General features: G+C 36.5%; 1 pseudogene; it reads right to left on the reverse strand.

Moving 5' to 3' along the window:
* Positions 1-999: 999 nt before the first annotated feature.
* LOC120195751 lies at positions 1,000-7,006 on the reverse strand (annotated as a pseudogene).
* Between the last annotated feature and the right edge of the window lie 9,608 nt (positions 7,007-16,614).

Here is a 16,614-nt window from a genome sequence, read left to right on the forward strand (position 1 = left end):
CTCATAAGTCTTATATTATAGATATGTTTTATGAATATTTTTTTAATTTACGTACGATACATTCTATTGAATCTTTAAAAGATATTTTTTTTCTTATGAATCTACTTAGATTTCTTGTTCAATTTATTTCGAATTTCAATCAATTTTATGTTAAATTTATGTATGAAATCTTGTGGTTGATTCTTTTAGTTTTTTCTTAATTATGGTTGAGTTGTGTATTTTAATTACAAATTTTAGGTATTTCTTAATTGTGGTTGAGATTGTGTATTTTTAATTACAAATTTTAGAAGGTATTATATATTCGGACTTAGATTTTGGATCGAACTTGAATTTGTATATTTAGACTTGGATTGACCTGGAGATATAATTATTAATTGAATCAAATTCGAATTCTATAAAATCTTATCCAAGTCCGATCCATTACCATCCCTAAATTAATATCCTTGCACATTTTATTTAATAAATTTATTGAACTTGATTAAGATTTTATTGTTTACCTCTATTAAAGACTTGATGTTACTTATGATATCAAATACAATCATGTCTTGCATTAGCTAAAATAAATCACTTGTTGGGAAATATTCTGTAGAATAGATATAAATAGTCCTTCATAACAACATCAAGAAGAGTCAGTAGCTCAGTGATAGAGGATTTGACTGCAGATCATGAGATCACCGGTTTGAACTCGGTTGGGCCCTATTTTAATTAATAACATATTTTCTTTTTTTAATATAAAATCTTTAACCATATGCTGCACATTATGATCGTCAACTTAACATAAATCAAAACATATATTTGCCCCATTGTGGCATGGCATAAAACCAGGAGACGGGCATTAGAAATATCTGTACACATACTGACAAACAAAAGTTCATAGCATTCCTATACAGTTTATGAAAAATCCTGTACCCTTGTCATCAGGAATTCCTCAACAAAGATTGCATACAAAGAAGTAACCATACTTCCACATCGACATCAATGGCCGAAAACATCGAATGCTTTTGTTAGAAAATAGAACCCAGAGTAGATCCAAGCGCAGGTCGATGAATAGCGCCGTACAGTTGCAAACAAACTTCAACTCTCAGCAAGCCCTGCTCCAATAACAATTTCTTTCTCTACATACAAAGAAAACACTTTCCGCCTCATGTAATTTTTAGCTTCTCTAATGAATTACCATGGAGTGTCCAATAAAGCAAACACTGCACATGACACAAGCTTTAAACATGTACTTGTGTCTTAATTTGCCTTCCAACTTTATACACATAAAAAAAGAGACACTTATCAACCTGTCAGCATCCTTAGTTCTTTTTAAAGCTAAGGGTTTCCAAATTTATTGTCAACTCTTCTCTGGCTTCTCATCCAGAAGGCCCTTGAGGCTCTCCAATGAATCCCCAGTATAAGGCCCTTTAGGCTTCTGTGGTTGACGAATACAGACGTTCAAATTGCTAGAGAGGAGATGCCCCTGCACCATCACAAACTTATAAGTAATCAATTTTTCTAACTTATAAAATATTTGTACTCGATCATTCTGTCACTACCGAAGTGACTATATCTGAATGATTAGTCTGCAGTAATCAAATACTAAGATACAGGTATTTAAATAACATTCGCGGTCACGTTTTCGGTCATATCACGTTTATCGCGATTGCGAACATAACGGATCTCATCACGTTCACTGTGAGTGTCACGGTCGTGAGCTTTTTAAAATTTCACATAACTTATCCTAAAACATAATAATTATAATTATAAGAAATCATTTTTAATGATTTTTAGAATGTTTACTAAGCAAAAATAACATATATATAATATAATTTAACCAAACACTAAACTAACGTTAATGGGTAAATTGAATACTAAACTTAGTGGCTAAATCAAATACAAAGCAGGATATTGGATCAGAAACATAAAATATAAATTTTATTCAAATAAACAAATTACTAATATGAAATTTTTCAAATCAAGGTCCATGATCACAATATTAACATAAATATGACAACAAGGTAAAGATTAACCTTTTTGGGCTAAGATTAACCCTATCCTATTTTATTTCTTCATTCACGGGAGAAGAAATAAAGAAAATCTCTTCGGACCCTCTCTAACTTCTCTCTTCTACAGTCAAAAATCCCACGGGATTTTTTCTTGCTTGCCAAACTACTTTACTTTTATGGGTTTTTTCCTTCCCCTAATCCTCATTTTATATTGCCATTGATCCTAATAAAATGAGGAGCTGGATGGAATCTCTTCTTAATTTGCTTCTATGGGTTTTTTTTCTTCCCCAAAAGATAACCTAAAAATCCAAACTCCCGAGTCTCAATCTGGCATCTTTGGCCTACGGATTTTTAAGATTTACCTTCAATTCGATTATCCCTCTCTTACTTTGCTTCGAACTCTTGAAGATTTTGGCTTGGATGGAAGATTTTGGCTCCGATGAAGATTTTGGCTCTTGAACCCTTGGGATTTTCAATACGCTATTTCTTTTGAATCTTGATTGCTCTTTCTTTTATACTAGTTTTGCTGATTTATTCAAATTTTTCTTCTTTTTATTCAAATTTTTCTTCTTTTCAATTAGCTTTTGCTGCTGGTTTTCTTTTGCTTTTAGGGGGGAGTATGTTCCTTGCCTTTTGGATTGTTTTTCTAATTCTATTTTTTTCCACAATCACGGGATGATAACGGTAATAGCGTCCCGTTATCGGCACTATCCACCATTACATGTAGACGCAATGAACCGCTATTAGCAAAGCCGCTACCCGAACGCTAAAATCACCAATATCGGTTTTGAACGGCGCTACCACAAAATAACGGCCGCTGTTGCGTTTTCGTACCGCTATTTGAAACCTTGCTAGGATATAGTCCATTGTTGGCAAGGAATTTCAGTTGTTGGCAAGGAATTTCAGAGTTAAATGAGGATAAATGTGAGTAAATGCACTCCAACTCAAATTAAAAACTTGGCTACCTGATCACCAGTCTCTTGGCTCTCTGAATGGAACAGAATAGGCCGGCATCTCTTGTCTTCATTCATCAACCTCGAATTTTGGAAATGTGCCACAAGCGCAGCCTTGCCCTGGATTCGAGCATAAGCCAATGATGCCACCTTTTCACTGTTGAACTTCTCCCATCTCTTTCCATTAAAAGCCTGCAGAAATTTCCATATAATTATCTCTTCGATGTTCACAGACGCCTAAAACTCTCAGATCTTTCTCTTGCATGGATTTGTTCCAGTATATAATCCCCTTAAAACAAGAAAATAGCTAATAGCACCATTCAAAATTAATAAACAACTAATTTATTGCTATATATATACACACACCCTCTCTTATTATATGATGTTTAAAGATACTATTATTGATTGATGATATATACTCTTCCTTGACACACTTAACAATGGACCAAAGGTTGAACCTGGTAGAAGGAGACAATATGTGAAGGGGAGATCATATTGATGAAGGCATAACCTACATTGCACTTGTTCTGCAATCAAAAAAGTCAATTAATAATCACCAACATTTCAACTTGACCTAATCGTACAATATGTCAAAGACCACGCCTCGCAGAATTGTACCTTGAAATCAATTGGCAAATAGAGAAAATCGTAAGTGCCCCGGTGATTTTCATCAATGGCAACAAGCATCATCTTCAGGTATATCTAAGGAAATAGAATAAAAGCAAAAACCATCAAGAAAAAACAGCATTTTTCTTGGAACCCAAAGCATTAAGTTCTTCACCATTCATTAACTTGTCTTACTTGTTGGGGATATTTTTAATCATTAAAGTGGTCCTAGTATCCTCTGCACTTATTATTTTATCCAAATCAAGTTGATACTGCTTCTTGTTATCCATCTGGTTTCCATTATTTTCAACTGGCCGACTTCGATTGCGATCAGCCAACACTTCATTGCCAGCTATACCTTGACCAGGATAAGAACCATTCCCAAGGAATATAGGACCATGCCTTGGCATTGACATCATTTTGAAATTAGGTGAACCATTTTCAGTTACATTCCCCAGGTGACCAACACCAGCACTGATAGTTCCAAGAGCACCACGATTTAAACCCGCACCAGCAAAAGGAACAGGATTCATAAAAGATGTTTCAGGTGACCCTGAGAGATAGTTAAAGTGCCTATCAAGATGCACGCCAGAAGGAGCAGATCCCACATGATGGTGGTTGCTTGAACCAAGAAAAGAGCCAAATCGACTTGTATATGGAAAACCTTGTCCACTCGATGAAAAAGGGTGTGCCACTGATGGCGTTGGCCAACCAGAACTAGCACGCTCAGAGAAAGGAGTGGGACTTCCCCATAGAAACTGAGCACCGGTCAATGTTCCAATACCAGATGAACTTGAATTAGATTCACCAAAGGCAGAGATTGGTCCAGGGCTGGCACTTACTTTTTGCTCAGAGAAGGATCTAGAATGCTGGTAGGATGCTCCTTGTACTGTCCCAGTATTAGTAAAACTTTGGTTTGCATTAATGGTCTTGCTTTGATCCTTACCAATAGGTGCAATCTTCGGAGAGTTAGGCACATGATGAGGAATAATTGAAGCTAGTCCAGGCATATTATTGTTACTTACAGGGCTGAAAGATCCCAAACCAGGAGACTTACTAAAAGCATGCAAAGGATTTTGTTCAACAGGACTGCCAAAGTGTGCCCAGTTACCTGTCACAGCAATAACGATCGAAAAACTGGTTATATGAAGCATAAAGTTGTTGAGTACAAAAAAAAATGCGGAGAGCCTAAGATATTTACCTGGAGGAGAATTAGCAACCAGAGTACCTATGTGATGTCTAAAACTTTGTACTTCGTCGTGTTCCAGCTCCTGAGTTAGCTGCTGCATCAAGCTAGCAGAGAAGGGACATTAATTTTAATTTCTTTATACCAGTGTAAAAATACACCTAGCAACCATGAGGAATGTGCAATCAAAAGTTTCAAAGATATAAAATTTCATTTTTGGGCAGTTAAAGAAATCAGACTCAAAAATATTTCTAACTCCTTATTCCCTTTTTTGGTTGTTAGCTACAGAGAAAGCTAGTATCTTCATTCCTAACTCCTAAACCTTCACATTCATTTGAAATATCTCTACTGCGCCAAAATAGAATTAATAGCTTATATTAAGTGTTTCAGAAATTCCTGCTAAAGATTATCTTACAGAAACATCTACCGGATATCAGATGATAAAAAGAAGTTAAAATAAACACTTACGTTCGACGAGCTCCGCCAGGACGACTAGGTTCAAGCTTTATGCGTTTCCCAGCTATGTCACTCCGATTCAATGCTCTAAGAGCTGCCTCTGCAGCTCTAACATCATAAAATTCTATGAATTTATGGTGTTGCTTGTGCGATGTTTCCCTGATCTGCATTCACACAACCAAAAAAGTCATCAGCAAGTCCTAGAGATGAGTCATAATGGGGAATAGAAGTGGAAGAGGAACAAATTAGGCAAAAATTATACCTCTTTGACCTCTCCATAAGCCCCAAATATTTGGCGAAGGTCATCACTTGATACGGATGGATCCAAGTTGAATACTACAAGGGTTCCCTGATTTACATCTTTCTCTGATGGGTTATCCTAGAACATTACAAGAAAAAAATGCTTCGAAATTTGTTGATGGGATCAACAACGTCAAAAATATAACAAAATACACCTATCACAAACCTTGGGAATTGAGAAGTGAATGTCCAGTTTTCTTCGCCTTAGCGACTTATTTTGTAATGCACGCATTGCAGTCCGTGCAGCTCGAATATCATAGTACGAAATCATTACAAAGCCCCTATGCTTGCATGTAGTGTACAAAGTTCTTATATCTCCATATTGCTGCAAAATGTAGGAATTTCAAGATGATAAATATTAGCCTAGTATAAATAACATCAAAACTCTTATTTGCACATAAATAAAGAAAAAAAAAAGACCAAGAAATAAAACCTTTATCAGCAAAGAGAACTATTAGGCAGAATACTAACTAAAGTAAAATAGAATAACAGACTAATATAGAATACCTCAAAGAGAGATCTCAATTCAGAGTCTTCAACATTACTATTGATATTTCGTACAAACAATGTTCTCGAAGGGTGCCCACCATAGGGATGTTCCCCAGCCACCATTCCCACACCATTTGGAAGAGGATAATGACCGATCCCATTAGCAAGAACCCCTTCAGATAGGTTCTTATTCGATAACCCAATACTAAGGCTCTCTTGAGGTTCAAAGTCCAATTCCATTCCCCCTCCAGTACCAAAGACATCATACTCCTCCAAGTCCTCCAACAGACTAGGCAACTCACTTAGGTCGAAGTCATCCATTACACCAGCAAGGAGGTCATCTTCATCACCAGGAAGCAAACTTCCAATTGCATTTGTTTCGACATCTTCGAGAAGGTCCTTTCCGTCATTCTTAAGTTCTAGCTTACATAACTCTGGTGAGTTATCATCAACAGAATGACCAGAATGTTCCACATCAGCAAAGTTCACTGTAGTTTAGCAAAAGAATACCTCAGTCTTATTCTAAGCATATCACAATGTAGTAGTATATACAACATTTTTATATCAGCAGATAACTCGTACATTTTCCATGGGGAAGGACGGGTAATGAACTAGAAAATAAGATTGCATCACTTGATGAATGATATGTCTCGGTTTTATGTGGGATTCCCCATGCACCAGTTTCCCACTTTCTAGAAATGTTGACTGAAGGAGTATTGGATGAACCTATAATACAAGAATTGGAGAAAAAAAACAATCTCTTGACAATAGATAAGCAAGATGAATAAGATCACATGTATTCGCATCCTATATATAATCAGATGATTAAAGTGAAGTTATACCTTCAGATTGACTTGGTATAACACAGTTTGACCTTTGCTCCATTTAACACTTTCTGCATGCAACGAATTCCAATTAAAATATGATATTGCAGACTAATTCAGCATATAAAACACAACACAGATTATGATATTGCAAAGCATTCACTAAATTTTAAAGTTCATATTGAATTCCAATAAATATTCAGGTAAACTGGCAGTCAAAATGCTGTGCAAAAGTCAAGTCAAATGAAACTTTTATTCCAGTTTCATAATCATTTTGCTACTCCTTAAACTGCAATATTTCTAATCAGTTCTTGATCACACGGCTTTGATGGAATTCACATTTGATTAGTCAGTCATGTAATAATGATTATCTGCAGATAACATAGGACCAAATAAAGCAAGCAAAATTGTCAAGATCAAACAGAAAACTCAAAAGTTTTCTACAGTATAAGCTCTAATGAGCTGACAACTATGATAACAGAATAAACCATTGCACCAATAAGGCAACACCCAAAACACGAGATCATGTCAATTAAATGAAAAACAGAGGTTAACTAAAAGATTAAAAAATCATCAAACCCCAGATGCTAACAAAAACGTCACTTATTAACAAATTCAAAAGAATTACATGGTGAGAAACAAAATTAGCTCTTTTGAGCACTTCCCAGAAACATTTATCTCAACATCACTCCCTACTTTGTTTCTGAGATATTTAATAAAGCACTATAAATAAATAAACATGTACCCACTAAAAATTAAGAAGAAAATTACCTTTTTACAAGAATATGGAATGTATAAAAAATTAGTTAAAGAGAGTGAATTGAAGAAGTAAACTTGAGTGGCCTAATTCCAGATAAAGTTTTCTTTTTATTATTATTATTTTTTTTTTGTCTTTGATGACCCAATACACACACACACACACACACACAAACGGTAGAACAAGGGGGGGGGGGGGGAACTTGAAGAAAGAAAGAGAGTTTCGTAGAAGCAGAGATATTTCTTCCGTACACACTTCTATTTCCTTTTCTCTCGCGGGGAAACTAGAAAAGAATAATAAACAAAAATAATACTTTTTTAAACGAAAAACGGAAAATTTGAAGTGGCGTGTTAAAGAGAAAGTGAGAGAAAAAACATGATTGGAGGGAGAGAAAATGAAAGGAAAAGGGAAACACAGAGCTCTCTCCCAGGCACACTCTGTTCTTCTGTCATAGAACAAAAAAACAAGATTCTGCTGAATTTGAATTTTGTTTGGCGTCCATTGACACACGTATAGCCAACATAAGACACAAACCAAAATATAATTATTGGGTTACCCTTTCTATCCCACTTTATTACAGATTTACCATGAGTTTTGGTTCAGTGACGTGGCTTCCCCTTGTCAATGAAGGATTTGTATTATGCAATTACATAGGAATATTTATTTATTTGAATGTTTATCTTTATCTTTATTTATAAGATAAAATTTTGATATATTTTATTATTAAAATTTTAATATCAATTAGAGTTGTAGTTCTATATAATATTAAAGTTTAGAGAAAATATTGTATATAACTTAGATTGAGATAATAATATAGTTATCTCCTTAGGGTCTGTTTGGTTCACGGAATGTAAGATTACCAGTGAGAATAAAATATTACAAGGGAATACGATTACTGAGAATGTTGTATTTTGTGTTTGATTGATTTAGCAGAAATATAAGATTACCATGTTTGATTAAAGGAATAAATGATTATTGAAATGTATATTTGACCAAATTGACCTTATTATATATATTTTTAACAAATTAGAAAATATTTATATATTTTCTTTAAAAATTTAAATTCATAAAATTTATATAATTTTTTTTGCAAAATTGAAAATATAAAAAGGTTTAATTAAAGGGTCAAATTTTATTTTAAACCCTGAACTTCATATAAAATTTTAATTATAGATTTTTTTTGTAAATTTAAAATAATTTAAGGATAAATTTGTAATTTAATCTTCGTAGATTTTTTATTATTCAATGACAGAATAAGGATATTTTTGAAAGAAAAAAAGTTTAAGGGCATTTTAGTCCAAAACACCGGTAATCCAACAATACCTAAGGAAATGGAGGTAATGACATTCCTGGTAATATACCCAAAAAATCCACTATTGGTAATGTAAGATTACCGCTAATGACATTCCTGGTAATATACCCAAAAAATCAACTATTGGTAATGTAAGATTACCGCGAATGACATTCCCGGCCAACCAAACGGAAGATGTGGATTTCATTCTATGGGAATCTCACATTCCCCAACCAAACACACCCTTTTATCTATATATCTTCTCTTTATTATTCTCCTCATTACTTCATTTTGTTGATTTCATAAGTTATCAACAAAATTTGTTTAAGGATTGCTTCTATTTATTTTAAGGTAAGTTATCTATCCCTCATTGCAAATTTACTTTTATTCTTTAAAATTATTGTGTAATTTTGCTTGAGTTACTTGTTTTCAAAACATGACATGTTTAATTCGTTAATATATTGACATTCTGCAATGTTGAATTTGTATGGTATGTGGCTGCTGCATTATGAAACTGATAGATTAGGGTTTGATTTTTTCAAAAGAATGAAGTAACTAGATAACGACAATGACGCAAGAGTTTATTTGCATTAAAATTAGATTAAATAATAATATCAAATGAGAAATTTAAGATGCGTCTTTTATATACTATTGAGAACCCTTTGCATCGTTCAGGGTAATAGTGGTCTTTGTTCATGGGAATAAAGGAATGGCGAACTGGCTCAAGAGAGATGGAGTGCGTAGGCAGAACTTTTTAAGACATGGTGGTAAGATTCATGTTAAAGGCGAGTTCAGGTGTCTATTGTGCAGGGTGATTGTCCCACACGCAGTTAAATTCGGAGTGTTTTAAGCGGTCCTTGTTCATGTTTAGTGTAGTTTGAATTTACATATTTGAATTTTTGGTTGAATTATTGTGGTGATGTTGATATGTGTTTGGAATTCAACAGCAGTAATGTATTCGGATCGATTTCTTTTCATTATGCAGAGGTTGTGTTGGCGGCTTGTGAGGCTTGTTGTGTTGTCAGTTTGAATGGTTTTGTGTGTATTAGGTTCTGGCTGATCCGTTGGTCTCTAGTCAAGTTTTTTCCGACCGCTGGATGTTTTTGTTGTAGAGATCGAATAAAAGTACTTGGTTGTTCAGTTGACAGCAGTATATAGGGCGTTTACCTCGAAAAATCACATTTTTTAATTAATATTTTTGATCAGACACTTTTCAGATTATATTTTTGATCTAACATCTTTTGTATAAAGGCGTGCCTCTTGCAGTGTACTTAACGTTGATTTAGCGTCACGTGGAATAAGACGCGCCCCGTGAGGCGCGCCTTATTCTGACATGGGATACACGTGTGTATAGTGCGACCCCTGAGGCGCGCTTTAGGCGACGTAGGGTATAGCGCGGGGCAGGGGTCGCACCTTACCTGTGAATCTGACATCTCCTCTCAACAGGAAAAAAATTAATACAACAATCCGACAATCTTTTCATTTTTTATTGAGAAGTTCGTTCAATTTTTCGTTATAAGGTAATTTTGTTATAATTTTTTTATTATACTTATTGTTTATTATGATTATATGAAAAAATATTATACTAATTGTTGTTAATTAATTTCTTTGTTTGTAAAATTGGAAAGCGGGAGCATACGTCGAAATAGTTTTGTGGTGCAAGTAATAATATAAAATTATATTATTTAAATTATTTACGTTTATGTGTAAAAATTTTATTGTGTTATATTTTCGTTCATATATTATTTATTTAATCAGGTTTGTTTCAGTTGTTTTTTTTTACAGATATAATATTGTCGCACTTTTAAACTTAAAGAATGGCGCGACTTTTAGCTATTGTTTATTATGATAGTGAAATTCGAGAAGATGAAACCGGCGTTGTTTTCGTATCAAATAAGCGTGTTAAAATATCATTCAAGAGAAACATAACTCTTGAGGAGCTGATAATGAAGATTTCGAGGAAGATTCATGTTGGAAGTAGTAGAAGAATGTCGTCGTTGCAGTACAGATTTTCAACATCATTGTTGCCATTAACTTATACAACGTTCGAACTTTCGAACAATGATGATGTTGAAATGATGGTTAAAGCTCAAAGTAATTATTCAAACGCCGATATTGAGATGTATGCAAATTTTGTTCAAGTGTGTGCTATTCGGGGTCAATCATTAAGCTCCCACTATGGGTTGGCTGAACAAGTTGATTAAATTGATAGCCCGATGACAGTAATGTGTAATGATTTTAATGTCATAATGGGGAGACATTCATCCGCAACTCCTTATGATATGTACCGAGGTGGGTCGACGAACAATTCGTATGGCAACATCGCGTCCAGTTCAAGGAGAACGCATTCATCTGCAAATCCCTTTGACCTTAATATGGAGATGCCATCGATACAACAATCTGTGCAGTTTTCATTTGACATGATGTCTTCAAGCTCCAGGGGGAGGCATTCGACTGCGAGCTTTTTTGATCTCAATGTCGATATGCCTTACAGTTCAAGGTGAAGGCGTGCAAGTAGTAGGTTCTTCGACCTAAATGTGGAGAGCATGGAGGAACCATCATCTCCACCAGAAGAACCGCTTCGTGAGCCTGGTTCGGATGGTGCTGAGACTGAACTATTCATTCACCCAGAATCACCGCAATTCAACTCCGATGATGATGATGATGTAGATGAAGTTCCAGGAAATGTGGCACAAACTGACCCTCCAACACACATGTATGAAGTTGATTATGGTGCAATGTACGGACCAGAATTTACGGATATGCCTCATTTCGGTGACTATGGATATTACTCATCAATAAATAATGGTGAGTTATCTTTAGGCATAGAGTTTTCAAGCAAAGAAGAAGCGATGATGGCTATAAAAAATTACAATATTCGTAATTCTGTTCAATCCAGAGTCGACCGCTCCACGACAGAAAAATATGTATGTCACTGTGCCCGACGCGAAAACGGATGTAATTGGATGGTTCACGTATCGAAGAGGAAGAAGAAAAACAACAGATGGGAACTAACAGTATACAACGGTCCTTACACATGTTGTGCTGGAGGGGTCAACCAAGATCATCCCAACTTGGACTCTGAAATGATATGCCCAAGCCATCATGCCCATGGTAAAAGCAAGCTCTCATATAGCTATTGTTGTGTTGATTTCAGCTACATAATCACAGTATGGGTATACTGTCTCCTACAAAAAAGCTTGGTTGGCAAAACAAAATGCAATTGTCAAACTTCATGGCGAATGGGATGCATCTTACAATGAACTTCCAAGTTGGTTTAGGCTGGTGCGGAGGTTGAATCATGGGACAATTGTGGACTTACTGGGTTTTTTGGACTTACTCACAGTGCATTAATGCTGTCAAATACTGCAAGCCTGTGGTCCAGATCGACGAGACTTTCTTGTATGGAAAATACAAGCAAGTTTTATTATTGGCAGTTGTCCAAGATGGCAATCGCAACATTCTTCCAGTTGCTTTTGCTCTTGTCGAAGGAGAAGATACAGATTCTTGGGCTTTTTTCCTTTGAAATTTACGTGCACATGTTATCACGAGGGAAAACATCTATGTCATTTCAGATCGCGGAGCTGGGATCAAAGCAACAATGGATTCTTTGGGTCCAATGTCCAACATAGGTATTGTCTCTGACACATTGCTGCGAACTACCATGGAAGGTACAAGAAGAATGATGAGCGTCAATTAATTGTGCGCATGGGTAAGTAAAACTGATGTAGTTTGTTTTCTTTCGATCCTTTTAATTTTGTAAAGAAAGCAAGTTAGTAAGTTATACATTTGTTTATCAGGTTACGAACTACTTCCTCGAACGTTTGAATCAATGCTTCAAGATTTGCAGGCAAAGAACAAGGAAGGATACGATTACATCAGCCTCATCGATAAAGAAATGTGGACGAACGCATATGATGGTGAATATCGATATAGACACATGACGACCAACTTGGCAGAGACAATAAATTCAACCTTAAAGGGTGCACGTCACTTACCAGTAGCAGCTTTGGTAAAGACTACATATTTTTGTTTGGGGGCACTTTTTGCGAAGCTTGGGGGATAAGCTCAAACCTGGATGCAAGTCGTTCATGTCTATCACCGTAGATTAGTTGCAGATCTACAGAAAAAAAAATTTATGCATCAAATGAAATGTCTGTAACAAACTTCTCTAGAAGGCATGAAATGTTTCGTGTCACAGAGTTGTCGTGACCTCTTCAAGGGATTGAAGTTGTTTCGTTAAAAGTAAATCTAAAGGACAGAACGTGCGACTGCGAGTTTTTTCAAGCTCTGAAGTATACATGCTCTCATGTGATAGCAGCTTGCTCGCATACACGTCAAGACTATAACCATTTTTTGGATCTCGTATACCTACTATCTGAAGTTTTTACGGTATACGAATTTGAGTTCCCCCATAGGTAATGACAAAAACCCTGATGAGTAGGGATAGAAAACGGACGGGTCGGGTGCGGATACCCCATCCCCATACCCACCTAATATTTTTCAATCCACCACCCATGATGGGTACAAATTTTCAAATCCACACCCTCCCACGCGGGTACATTTTCAAATCCATCCCCACACCCACTACCCACTAGCGACATGCCCATCTAGACCCGCCTGACAACAAACTAATGGGATGTTGGAGTTGGTTCCCAGACAGTTCGTGATGGGGTAGCAGCGCATGCTTCAATTTTTCAGAGGAGTGGCTCTACGAATGTTATGGAGACAGATTGTAGGGAGCATGTAGTCGCAGAGCTGGATTGTTGAGTTGCTTTCGATGTTAATGCTCATAGTGCGCCTAATATGGGTTTTGAGGGGCTAAAGAACATGAAAACTGTTTCTTTTGATGTTAATGCTTATAGTACGACTAATTTGTGTTTGTATGGGCATCATGGGCTAAAGAACATGGAAAGTGACGTAGTTAATGGGATTATGGGTTTAATCAAAGAGCCGAATATTTCCCTAATTAAAGACCAGATTAAAAACTAAATATCCTTAATATTTGGTTAAGTTATATGTTATATATTATACAATATTAAAATTTATAAATTAGTCTCTAAAATTACACCTAAATTCATTATGGTCCAAAATTTAATAGATATTTAGTTGGGCGGGCGGATGCGGGGCGGGTAATGTCTCAAACCCATTACCCGCCCACCACCCACGACGGGTACCACTTTATAAATCCACACCCGCCCACTACCGACTAAAATTATGCCCATCACCGCTCCAATCGAAGCGGATGCGGTGCGAAATCCACGAAAATGTACCCGTTTGCCATCCCTACTGATGAGGTTCAAGATTGGCTTCCGATTGTACCAAATCTGAGTTTATTGAGGGAGAGTGGTCGTCCAAAATCCAATCGAATTCATTTCGATATGGATATTCGAGAAAGATCTAGACAAGCCAGAAGTTGTGGGCATTGTAGAAACGTAGGACACACTAGAAAAACATGTCCACTTTAATTTGCTTATCAAATAATAATTGATGAGGAAATGATGTAGTTGCTTATCAAATAATAATTCTTGTACTTTAATTTGCATTTACTTCAAGTTAATGTTATTCGATAACCGCTGATGAAGATTAAAAAAATGATACAATTATACGAGATTGGACGTTGGTGTTATATTAATGAATAATTGATATGAACGATACAATAAGTATTAAATGGTAAATGATAACCAAATTACAATAACTTATATTAAATGGTACTGAACAAAATTAAGCAAAATAAATTAACAAAAATTCCAACAAATTTAACAAAATAAATAAAATCAATTCAACCATATTAACGAATTAAAGTAAGTATTAAATGATAAATAATAAAAAATTACAATAAAAAAGTTCAATAAACAGCTACAATAAAAAAGTACTAAATACAAATATAATAAAAAAACAAAATCTATCGATGCATGTGACGCGAATGTGTTCCGCAGGGCGGTGGCTGTCGGTCTCGAGGAGGATTTCTTCGTATCACTGGTTGTGACTCCTCGATATCATCATCGTCGTCGTCGTCGTCGTCGTCTTGAGTAGTTACATTTTGTTGATGAGGAGCTGATGATGATGAAGCACTTCCATAGATAATGACCCTCGAGGTGTATGACTGACTATCCCATCGGCCTGCGAAAACTGGGAAAACTCATAAAACCCAGACATCGCTGAGTGTGAAAACTGTACAGGAGGTGTTTGTGTTGTGGCCATAGGTGATGAGGCTGAACCCGCCAAATATCTAGCATATGAACCCCAAGTCAGATCTGCAAACATAGACCAATAATAGGCTCAAGGATGGGTCATAAAACTCAGTGACAGTGGCGACGACGGGGTCATAAAACCAGGTGAAGGCGGCGGCATCTGGTAATGCAAAGGCGGTGGCGGCATCATATATGGTTGATGTATGTAAGTCAATAGATACGGTGGCTATTGTGAAGGTCATGCTGGTGCAGCTGAGGATGAACCAGAAGCACACGCTCTCCGTTCACGAGTCGGGGGACGATGGTGATATGTCGGTGAACGTCTTTGTCGACGTCGTGGAAAGGTCTTCCCTCGTGCATCCTCGGGAAGTAGAAACGATTTCCCGTTACTGTTGAACCACTCATAATAACCGTCACTAACCATCAAGAGGTCAACTAAAATGGGCTCTCTAAGGGGAAGGTGCCGATGTCAATATTCCCACAACACAACCCACTCATGATACCTCACCAGCCAATCTGTATATGTCTTGCCGCGTCTATCTATGCTATGCAACTCGTCCATATTGCGAGGTGCTTCCGGAATTGGTTGAAAACAACCAAATTGTCGAAGCACGCGATCAGTGGAGTGTCACTCGACGGTCGCATAATAGATCAAAGGGACCATCGCCATCTAAATATCTGATGGGTCCCTCAACTCAGGTGGGATTACTGTCCTCACATCTTCAGTAGAATATGGAACCTATTCAAACTAAAACATATATATATAATTTTTATCAAAATAATAATCTAATTATATAACTATAATCTAAAATCGATTTTTAAACATTCAAATTCATACATGTGTACCAGTCTTCTGATCAATTAACACCTTAATTTTTTCTAAATCATCATGTAGCTCCTGATGATTTTTCCTATCAGTAGACCACCTATTCAAGGAAAAAAAATATTATACGTTGTATCGAATGATTAATATACGAAATCAATTTTACAATTACCTCAATAGTAGTGGAAATACGAATGGGTTCTTGATAACGGGACATAAAAAGGCCAATCGATACCATGCCCAAGACTGCAGCAGCTGGAGACATCCACCGATAGCATTTCTCCTGTAGTCAATGGCTCGGCACATCTTACTGTACAAGAAAGCCAAAACTGTCGAGCCCCAACTGAGTGATCCGACCAGATGAAAGTCGCTAAGATGTCGCAACCACATGCAGTGAACTTGGTTGCGAGATTTGTCTGGCATCAGCAACTCTCCTATCAGCTGCAGTATGCATGCCCGTGCATACATTTTAACTTCATCATCATAGGCGTCCTCGCTCAACTCCCGAAAATTGGCATCTAACCAATTTAACGGTATCCGACCACTGTTAAAATTTTTCGGGACAGGTCCTAGATTTTCCCGACACAAAGTAGTCCAGGAACTCTGTGCGATCCCTGATATCACATCTCCATCCACCGGAAGTCCCAGGTGCATAGCAACATCCTCAAGTGTAATCGTGCACTCTCCGCACGGAAGATGGAATGTATGGGTCTCCGGCCTCCATCGCTCTACTAAGGCAGAAATAAG

The sequence above is a fragment of the Hibiscus syriacus genome, unplaced genomic scaffold (assembly GCF_006381635.1).
Source record: "Hibiscus syriacus cultivar Baekdansim isolate YM2019G1 unplaced genomic scaffold, ASM638163v2 tig00117017_pilon, whole genome shotgun sequence".
In the NCBI taxonomy this organism is placed as follows: domain Eukaryota; kingdom Viridiplantae; phylum Streptophyta; class Magnoliopsida; order Malvales; family Malvaceae; genus Hibiscus; species Hibiscus syriacus.